This window comes from Diceros bicornis, chromosome 7, assembly GCF_020826845.1.
Source record: "Diceros bicornis minor isolate mBicDic1 chromosome 7, mDicBic1.mat.cur, whole genome shotgun sequence".
In the NCBI taxonomy this organism is placed as follows: Eukaryota; Metazoa; Chordata; class Mammalia; order Perissodactyla; family Rhinocerotidae; genus Diceros; species Diceros bicornis.
This window is the reverse complement of record NC_080746.1, coordinates 64,062,453-64,072,067: the sequence shown is the minus strand read 5'-3', so window position 1 is coordinate 64,072,067 and position 9,615 is coordinate 64,062,453. Positions and strand designations below refer to the sequence as shown.

The window sequence follows — 9,615 nt, the reverse complement described above, 5'->3', positions numbered from 1 at the left end:
AAATTGTGCCAACAGCGTGGCAGACTCCAAAAGTATATTTGGAGTCTGTGTAAATAGTGGCAGTTTTTCCTTTTGCTAATGTGTAGGCCCTAGTAAGAGCTATGAGTTCAGCAGCTTGGGCTGATTTTATGGTGGGCAAAGAATAAGCTTCAAGAGTTTCATGTGGGGAAACTATGGCATAACCAGTTATTATGCTTCCCCGGGAATTTCGTTTACAGGAGCTGTCACAAAACAGAAGTAAGTCTGGATTGTCTAAAGGGATGTCTGAGAGATCCTCTCGTGGCTTCTGAGACCATTTCTACAGTTGCATGGCAATCATGTGGAATGGAGTGGGGCTCTCCATCATCAGGAAGGGGCAGGAAAGTAGCTGGATTTAAAGTGTTGCAACGATGTAAGATCATGGAAGGGTTAGTTAAAAGAGCCTGCTCATAGGTGGTCTGTCGCCATGTAGACAGGTGTTGTGTCCTATGAATTTGCAAAATAGCTGACACAGAATGTGGAACATAGAGGTGAATGGGAGACCCTAATGTAAGAGTACTAGCTTTATCAATCAGGGTGGCAGCTGCAGCCACCGCACGTAAGCATGGGGGCATACCTGATGCCACAGGATCTAGTTGGCATGAGAAATATGCTATAGGATGTATTTGAGAGGCAAAAGATTGCCCTAGAATGCCTGCAGCAATTCTATTATTTTCATGACAGTATAGATGAAAAGGCTTGTCAAAATTAGGTAAGCCAAGAGCCAGAGGTGTGGACAAAGCTATTTTTAAGGCCTCAAAGGAGTTTAATGCCTCTGAGGGCCAGGAAATAGGCTCTGGGTTGATATCTGGGAGAAGAGAATACAGAGGTTTAGCAAGGGCTGCAAAATTAGGAATCCATTGGCGTCAATAACCAGCAGCTCCTAGAAATTTGTGTAGCTGTTTCTTTGTTTTGGGGAGAGTGATGGATAAAATTGACTCAAAGCGTTTGGGGGTTAGTTTTTGAATGCCTTGAGATATCTCATGCCCTAAGTAGGTAACAGTCATTTGCACCCACTGAAGTTTAGATCTGGAGGCTTTATGGCCTCGTTCAGCAGGGGCTTTCAGAAGAATGAGAGAATCTGTAGGAGACCCTGCTTAGTTGGATTACAGAGTAAAAGGTCATCAACATATTGAACAAGAGTGGAGCCTTGAGTAAAGACTACAGAATCCAAGTCAGTTTTAAGGACCTGGGGAAATATTGAGGGGGACTCACAATATCCCTGAGGTATTAGAGTCCATGTTAATTGTCTTCCTTTAAATGTAAATGCGAAAAGAAATTGTGAATCAGGGTGCAATGGGATTGAAAAGAAAGTTGAGCAGAGGTCAACTGCTGTAAACCAGACTGCATCAGCAGGTATTCAGGTCAGGATGACAGCTGGATTAGGGACCACAGGAGGCCGAGAAATTACAAAAGAGTTTATGGCTCTGAGGTCTTATACAAATCTGTAGATTTGTTTCCTGTCTGAGTCAAATTTGTCTTCCTTTTTTACTGGCCAGATTGGAGCGTTACGGGGCGAAGAAGTAAAAACTATTACACCCTGTTGCAAAAGGGAGTCTATTACGGGTTCAATTCCTCGCTCGGCATCTCTGGAGAGCGGGTATTGGGCTACTGATGGAAATTCTTTATTTTTTTTTCAAGTAACGTGCATTAAGCAACAATCTTATCTCATTTGCATGTATAGCCCAGAGACGAATTGGGACCTCCTTTAAAGACTCATCCTCCTCAGAAGGATTTAAATCAGGATGAGTTTCCATCATGGAAAGTAGGAGACTTGGGGCTTGGTCAGAAGGCAAGGAGATAAAAACACCTTTTTTCATTACAATTTATAGTGGCATTGAATTTACATAACAAATCTCTGCCAAAGAGGTTTGCTGGTGAACAGTAAGAGACTGAAAAAGCATGATGAGCGTTAAGGAGGCCTAAAGATATTGGAGTGGGCTTAGATAACGGCAGTGAAATAGGCTGTCCAGAGACTCCAACAGCTTGAATAGAATCAGAGGTAACAGGTAGAGATATATCCTTCAAACGGATAGTAGAGAATGTCACACCAGTGTCAATTAGGAAATCAAGTTCCCGATCCTCTATTTTAAGTTTAATTGTAGGCTCGGGGGTGCAACTGAGGATCAGCTGACTCCATCATTTGAGGGAGAAATGCCCCTCAGGTGGAGAAAAATGTGCCTTTTGGGGGTGCTGGGTTCCAGCGGGAACATTTTTTAAACTTTCCCTTCTCTTAAGAGCAGGACACGCCCTTTTCCAATGCCCTGGTGTCTTGCAATACCTACAGTTGTCCGAAGGCAACTAGGGAGACCTCTGAGTGGGCTTTAGTTTACTTTCAGGGTTGAATTTTTGCTTTCCAAAAGATTCAATTTGCAAAGCAAGAAGAGGTGTCTTTAATTCTCTTTTCCTTTTGCATTCCTGCTGACAACTTTCAAAGAATTGTGTAGCAGCCTCCATTATTACACTTAATGGTTGCCCTGCCCAACCAACCACACTGTTTTGAATTTGTTTCTTTATATCAGGAAGAAAATTTCCAACTAAAGCAGAAATTAGGAGATTCCTATGCTCTGGGGCCTCCGGATTCAATGCAGTGTGTCTTTGGAAAGTCTGAGTAAACTGTTCAACAAAAGCTTTAGGATGTTCCCCCTGGTTCTGAGTGCATAATTCAATTTTTGACCAATTAACTTTAGGAGGAAACGCCTCTAGAATTGCTCCTATTAAACCTTGAATATCAGCCTCTAGCTGTGCCACTTCCTGGTCATCTGCAGGAGGGCCTGGGAGAGGGTCTGGCCATCTATTTCCTCTATGAGGGGAGTTTTCTCCAGGGGGTCATCTGGCCTGTCTGATAACTACAGTGTAGTCATGGGCTGGAAGAATGCCCCTTAGCAGCCAGTCAAGGTCTCGGTGGGTGGGGCTATGAATAGCCACTAATCTTTCTAATTCCTCTCTAAATCTAGTAGGGTCTTCTGACAATGGAGGCAGGAAAGTTTTATAATTTAATAGATCAGCTGCTGTCCAGGGGGCATAAATTCTCTGCAGCCGAGGTCCAGGATACATCCGCAATGGACACTGCATAGGAATGTCTGAAGCTGACAGAGCCTGATTACAGAGCCCTGGAAAGTAGGAGGAGTTGTAAGACACAGCAAAATGAACCTTCCTGCCCTTCCTGGGTGTTTCTACTAATTTTACTTCTTGGTTTTCAGCATTTACACAATTAACCTGTATGTCCCTCGCTTGGAGGTCAGGCCTAAGCGCCACCTGTAAGTCTTCAACAGTGAGAGAAGTTAAAACAGGCAGCAGAATATACTTTGGAGAAGTTGAAGTTCTGGGACCTAAAGGAACTGGCTGAGGAGGTGGCTGAGGAGCTAAGTCTTGAGGCGGAGGGTTTGGACCAGGGGCCCAGAGATCCAAAAGATCTTCTGGGGAGTCAGGGACAGGAAGTTGGGGATATAAGGGAGTATAGGAGGGAGGAGAAAGGGAATTTTCAGTAAATTTGCTTTTCAATCTTTGTTCTAACTCTGACTTTTGTTCTTTCATTTTATTAAGAGATTCCCAAGGCTAGCCGTTATATTTTTCTGGGTTTTCTTTTCAATTTTATCTTCCCATAAATACCAATAAGGCAGCTGCTTGGGATGAGAGCTCTCTAAAATATTTTTCAAATATAGAAGTTTTTCCAATTCAAAGGATCCATCGTCTGGCCATTGATGAGTAGGATCTTCATTTGTATATTTATTCCAGTAGTGACTCAATCCAATAAGCCTTTTTAAGGAAAGACCAGGAGGTAACTTTCCACGCTTAGAATAAATCTTTACCATGGATGCAAGAGGCATCCCTGGTGAGGGTGCAGATGATGTAGCCCCCATAATCCACAGAATTCACTCCCAAAGATATTCAGAGAAAGTAAAGACCTTTGTTGCACAGGCGGTAAGGAGGGTGTAGTGATAATGGTGTCTCCGGTCTCCCACAATAGTGTGGGATGCCTCCAGTAACAGACCTGCTAATCTGTGACACCGGGCAGGCGCTACTGGAATGGGATTTTTCCAGCACTAACAAGCAACGAAGGTTAAGACGACAAAAGCCCTTATAGACTGGGCCTTTTATGACAAACTCCCCTGAGAGCTTGACACAGCCAGACAAAGAGACAGTTCGGAACCCCAGTCTACTCAACTGGCCACCAAGGGGCACCCTGGTAAATGTACCTTCCGTATGGTGGAGACCAAGGAGAATATTCTCACTGGTCACAAAGCCAAGTTCTCAGGACACAGAACAAGACAGAAGGAAAAACCTCATCTGGTTTTTTTCTTATATGCAAAATGACAGCTTTAGCCACGCCTTAGGTCTCTTGGAGCCAGATAATACCCAGTGGGGGAGGTGCTGCGGGGTTGGGGACTGTGGGGGCTTTACAGAGTACCTCGTCGTTGCATGGACATTTTCTTGCAGTTGGCAGGGGACCTGTGTCATCTACCCCATTCCATGACCCAACTTATCCTTTCATGGGAGTCTTCTGAAGGTGGCAAGCGCCCTCATGGCTCTTAACTGCTCAACCCATGCCCACCAAATTTGCAGCCTTTTTGGCTTCCAAGATGCCCTTGGCAATGGCCTTCACTTCATGTGCATATTAACCCACAGCAAAGTTTGTCTAAAGAGATGCCAGTCTGGTGAGACCGCAAACTCACCAGTCTGTGGGGCTGGCCCGGACAGCAGGCTTATAGGGCCTATGCCTGTGTCCTACCCTATGGTATTTCCTTCTTATGACACATGACACAAAAGACAGAGACAAAAGAGAAAAACAGAGACTATTTCTGGGAGGAAAAGGGATCAAGATCAAAACCAAGAGTACTCTACCAAATTTACCAGAGTCACTAAAAGCACAAGAAACTACTTTCCCAAATATTTTCTTCTGCCAATCTAAATTTAGAAAGAGAAAAAAATTCTCACCACTTCCTTCCACTGGACTCCGCAGATAGAGATTCCAGGAGGCTGACGTGGTAAGAAGTCTTACCTTTTGCCAGCTTTCGTCAGACGTTCCTGTATCTCATCATCTGCAGTAGTCCAGGGAGAAGGCAGTTCTTCTACCCAGAGAAGGCAACTTGCCAGCCAGTGGGGATCCTGCCGACTACGCCAAAACTGTCAGGGGAAGAGGGAGAATCCCCCCTTGCCCTTTCTCTTAAGGTTCTTATGGCTGGCCAAATAATCAACAAGACAGGTTAGCAGGAGAAAATAATGCCAAGTTTAGTAACATGTATGCATAGGAGAAACTCAGAAATGAGCAGCTCATCCCTCTCTCTAAGCTGCTTGCTTAAGTATTGTTGCTAAAGGCAAGGAAGGTGTTGGGTGTGGGTAGTGGTCTGGGATTCCAGAGGGGAAGAAGACAATTCACATGGGGTTAGAAATGCAAATGTTTGTCTGACAATTCTTTTCAGGGCCATCTATAGAGAACGTAGCTCTATTTTGCATTATCATTACAGCCATCATGATAATAACTCCTTCCTGAAACAGATCTTTTGTTTTAAATTCTTTAGGTAGTTTGGGAGGGGAAACTCAAATATTCTCCTGAGTTTTGTGAGTCTTTACTGTCTTCAGCTCGAAATAATCCACATACCAGAGTGGTGCTTCCTGGGGTAACTTGCCCTGAGCACCATCATGACCCTTGTACCTAACAGAATGCCAGGGGGAAAGGTCAAATGATAAGAGAACAACGGCAACATTGAACTTGTGTCTGGAAGGGGGGAACATGTTCCTGGATCGTTACGTTGAAGTTAGAAAAGGGAAATAGAAATAAAATGGAAGAACTTTCAAGATGGACTTTATCAACCTCAGACTACTGCAATCAGAAGGATCAACTTTCATCTTGTTTAATGGCAGGTATTGCTCCCACATAGATATGTGGGATTTCTCATTCTCCTTTTAAGGTTGTTTCTTCCAGAAGTTAGGAATCCTACAAATATGAAGATCTGAGAAATCGAGAGAAAAAAGCAATTATTTGGCAGGATCCACCCCTACCAAATTAAAATGACTTTTTAAACTAAATGCAAATTAACTAACTTTATTTTCAGTGTATAATTTTTAAAATCCCTAATTAAAGCAAAATAAATACAGGTGAAAAGTCAGAATGGGGGTGGCTTGGAGGACTAGGGACATTTATCTAAGTTTCTACTTTGTGCCAGGCTCTGCTACTTATTTGGATATATTGTTATAATTAAATTGTAGATATGGTAGTCTATGTGGTCATTAAAAAAAAAAAGGAACGAGTAAAAAAACTTACAAGTACAAATTTAGAGACTGACGTGTCACAACTAAGTTTTCTAAGTAATTTTCTCCTTCTCTTTAGTTTCTGTAAAGACATAACAATTCTATTAAAAGTAAATCTTGAACAGATCAAGCATGTATAAACAAATCATATTACCTCAGTCTTCTGTACTGTTTAAAATGATAGGAATATTCCAGTAGCATGGCACAAAGGATAAACAGATAACTTCATTTGGCTCTGGATAACCTGCTAGTATCCACGAGTTTCACCTAGGTAAAGCGAATTGTTCTATCTTTACATATCTTGAGTCAGTAGCTAATTTTTATCCTAATTTTACAGATCACTAAAAGAAAACTGTAGAAATACATGACAAAATATGACAGCACATCAAAATGGCACTATCTTCATTGAGGATTCAGACTTCCTTTTGAACTGTTTTGTCAGGTCCCTCAACTGGCAGCTCTAGCTGTTTCTGACTCTCAGCCTCCTCTTCCTCCTGGCCATGGGGGCCAATGGCATTCTACTGATCACCATCCTGCTGGAGGCCTCTCTGCATGAACCCATGTACTACCTGCTCAGCCTCCTCTCCCTATTGGACATGGTGCTCTGCCTCACTATCATCCCCAAGGTCCTGAACATCTTCTGGTTTGACCTCAGGTCCATCAGCTTCTATGCCTGCTTCCTGCAGATGTACATCATGAATTGCTTCCTTGCCATGGAGTCTTGCACATTCATGGTCATGGCCTATGACTGCTATATAGCCATCTGCCACCCTTGAGATACTCATCCATCATCACTGATCAATTCATAGCTAAGGCTGCCATTTTTATTTTGGTTAGGAATGTCCTTTTTACAGTGCCCATTCCCATTCTCTCAGCATGACTCTTTCATTGTGGGAGAAATGTCACTGAGAACTGCATCTGTGCCAATATGTCTGTCTCCAGGCTCTCCTGTTATGATGTCACCATCAATCGTCTCTATCAGTTTGCTGGAGGTTGGGCATTGTTAGGATCACACCTCATCCCCATCTTCCTCTCCTACACCCTCATACTGCAAGCTGTGCTGAGACTCAAGGCAGAGAGTGCTATGGCCAGGGCCCAAAGCACATGTGGCTCTCACTTCATCCTTATCCTCTTCTTCAGAACCATGCTTCTGGTCTTTGTCCTCACTCATGTGGCTAAGAAGAAGGTCTCCCCTGATGCGCCAGTCTTGCTCAATGTCCTCCACCATGTCATCCCTGCAGCCCTCAACCCCATTGTTTAGGGAGTGAGAACCCAGGAGATCAAGCTAGGAATCCAGAGTTTACTGAAGAAAGGGTGATAATAGGGACAACTGGATCTCTGAATTCCTAAAACAGGATGACTAATAAAACAGTTAATAGGAAATTGTGAGAACTCATGAGGATGAATTCTACAATGGAGAAATAAATCCCAGTTAATAGTGTATTTACTATTCTTGTACATGTAATTTTTTAGAAAACATAATTGTGGATATTAAGGTCCTTGCTTCTAAATCGTTGTTAATAATTTTACGGTTGTTATTAACCCAGTTGTATAAAGAAGTTGTGAAAAGACCACAGTATTATTTTAAATCTCAGCCCTGAATGATGAAAATCAGTTAGAGTCCATAAGCAAATCTCTCTCTCTTACCTCCAACCAGGCTAGTAACTTTCTTCTCCTCCTATCCTTTATCAAGCAAAGCCCATGTCTTGTTGTCAGGTGCAACACTTGAAAGGCTAGAGCTCTTATAAGAATTGCTCACACATGGAGAAATGGGATTTACTGGGTTTAGGGGAAGGAGTTATCATCTAAAGCCTCTTCCTCAATGTCTTCATGCCATTATCTGTGCTTGAAGCTTCACCTCCAGGATCATGATGACTCAGTCTGTGATGTGCATAAAGGGCTCTGCTTTGATGTACTAATATGTCATAGTATCAGAAGATGTTCCAGTAATGACACTAAAATATACTACGGCCTATTACTAGCTGAAGAAAGGTTTTTCTAAGCATCTGCTCTGGTACAGGAACTTCGTTAGAGCAAGATGCACAGAAAAATTTGCAATCATTGAGGAACTCATGCTGTTTAGGCAGAATAGAAAGCAACCTAGATGCTATAATGTGACGGAATATTTCTTTCTTCATAGAGGGAAACAGAAAGAAATGAGGTACAAGTAAGTACAGTAAGTGACTTGAAAAAGAGAAAAGCCTGAGATGGTGAGTTAGAAGATCTAGGCATTCTGGGCCTTGCACAGCCACAAATAAAATGTGTGACTGGGAACAAATCAGCAGCCTCATTGAGTTTCCGAGTCCTCACCTGTAACATGAAGACCGTGAACTAATTATTTTAAAACATATTTCCAGTTCTAAGAGTCAATGTAACCATGCCTAGCCTTAAGACAGCCATCAGTCATATTGTTGAGTCTCTTTTCCACACTTCTTCCCTTTATGTGTAGGCACAAACACTTCCCAACTTCCCTCACGACAGTTGAAACAAATGGGAAATTTGAACATTGTATTAAGGATAACTTCCAAATACTACAATTTATGATTTTGTTCATAGGTCAAAATCCAAGCCTGCCTGAAAGATTATTTATATATTCACATCATTTACGGGTCCCAGCCCGCATTTGCCTACCCAGAGCAAGCTTATGGACATTTCTAATGGGAGGGCTCCATGTGTTTACTTCTTGGTCCAATAGCCATGAGGCCCTGGATAGACAAAGCATTTCCCTCTGGAAAACCTAAGTCATACTATTTGAGTCTTTATCTTGTCTTGAGGATTGACATGTTTCCAGGATTACTGATGGGGGAAACATCAATTCAAGGAAAGCTCTCCTAGACCCCAAGTTACGGGTTCTTAACTTCTGACACCAAAATGAAAATGCCTCAAACTCTGCTATTCATACAGTTTTCAAAGCCTGGGCCATTTAGCTTGAAACAAAACGATGAATCACTGATCTATTTAAGGTATAGTCTTACATGCTTTGTCAATTTTGTTAATCCTCCATTCAGTAATGAATAGAAATCCGTTTGAACTTCTTCCCATGGTCTTTGGTTTTACCACAACTGGACTCCTATTAGTATCTGCTTGAAAATGAAAATGCATTTACATCATCCTAATAATAAACAATAATTGAAGGTAATGTTAGGTGTAAGTTCCATTCACACAATACATTCTCTATTATATAGACCAGAATAGCCAACTAATATCTCACTCTTGCAAACATTACTATTTCAGAAAAAAGTCTTAGTCCAACATATTTATAACTAAATACCAATGAAAAAGTTTCTCAAAATAAAAATAGGATCTACTTCTAAAGCAAATTTAAACTACTATCATGAAATAGAT

General features: G+C 42.0%; 1 pseudogene; it reads left to right on the top strand.

The window, feature by feature from the left end:
• Positions 1-6,644: 6,644 nt before the first annotated feature.
• On the top strand, positions 6,645-7,588 carry LOC131408098 (olfactory receptor 56A3-like; annotated as a pseudogene).
• The last annotated feature ends 2,027 nt before the right edge of the window (positions 7,589-9,615 follow it).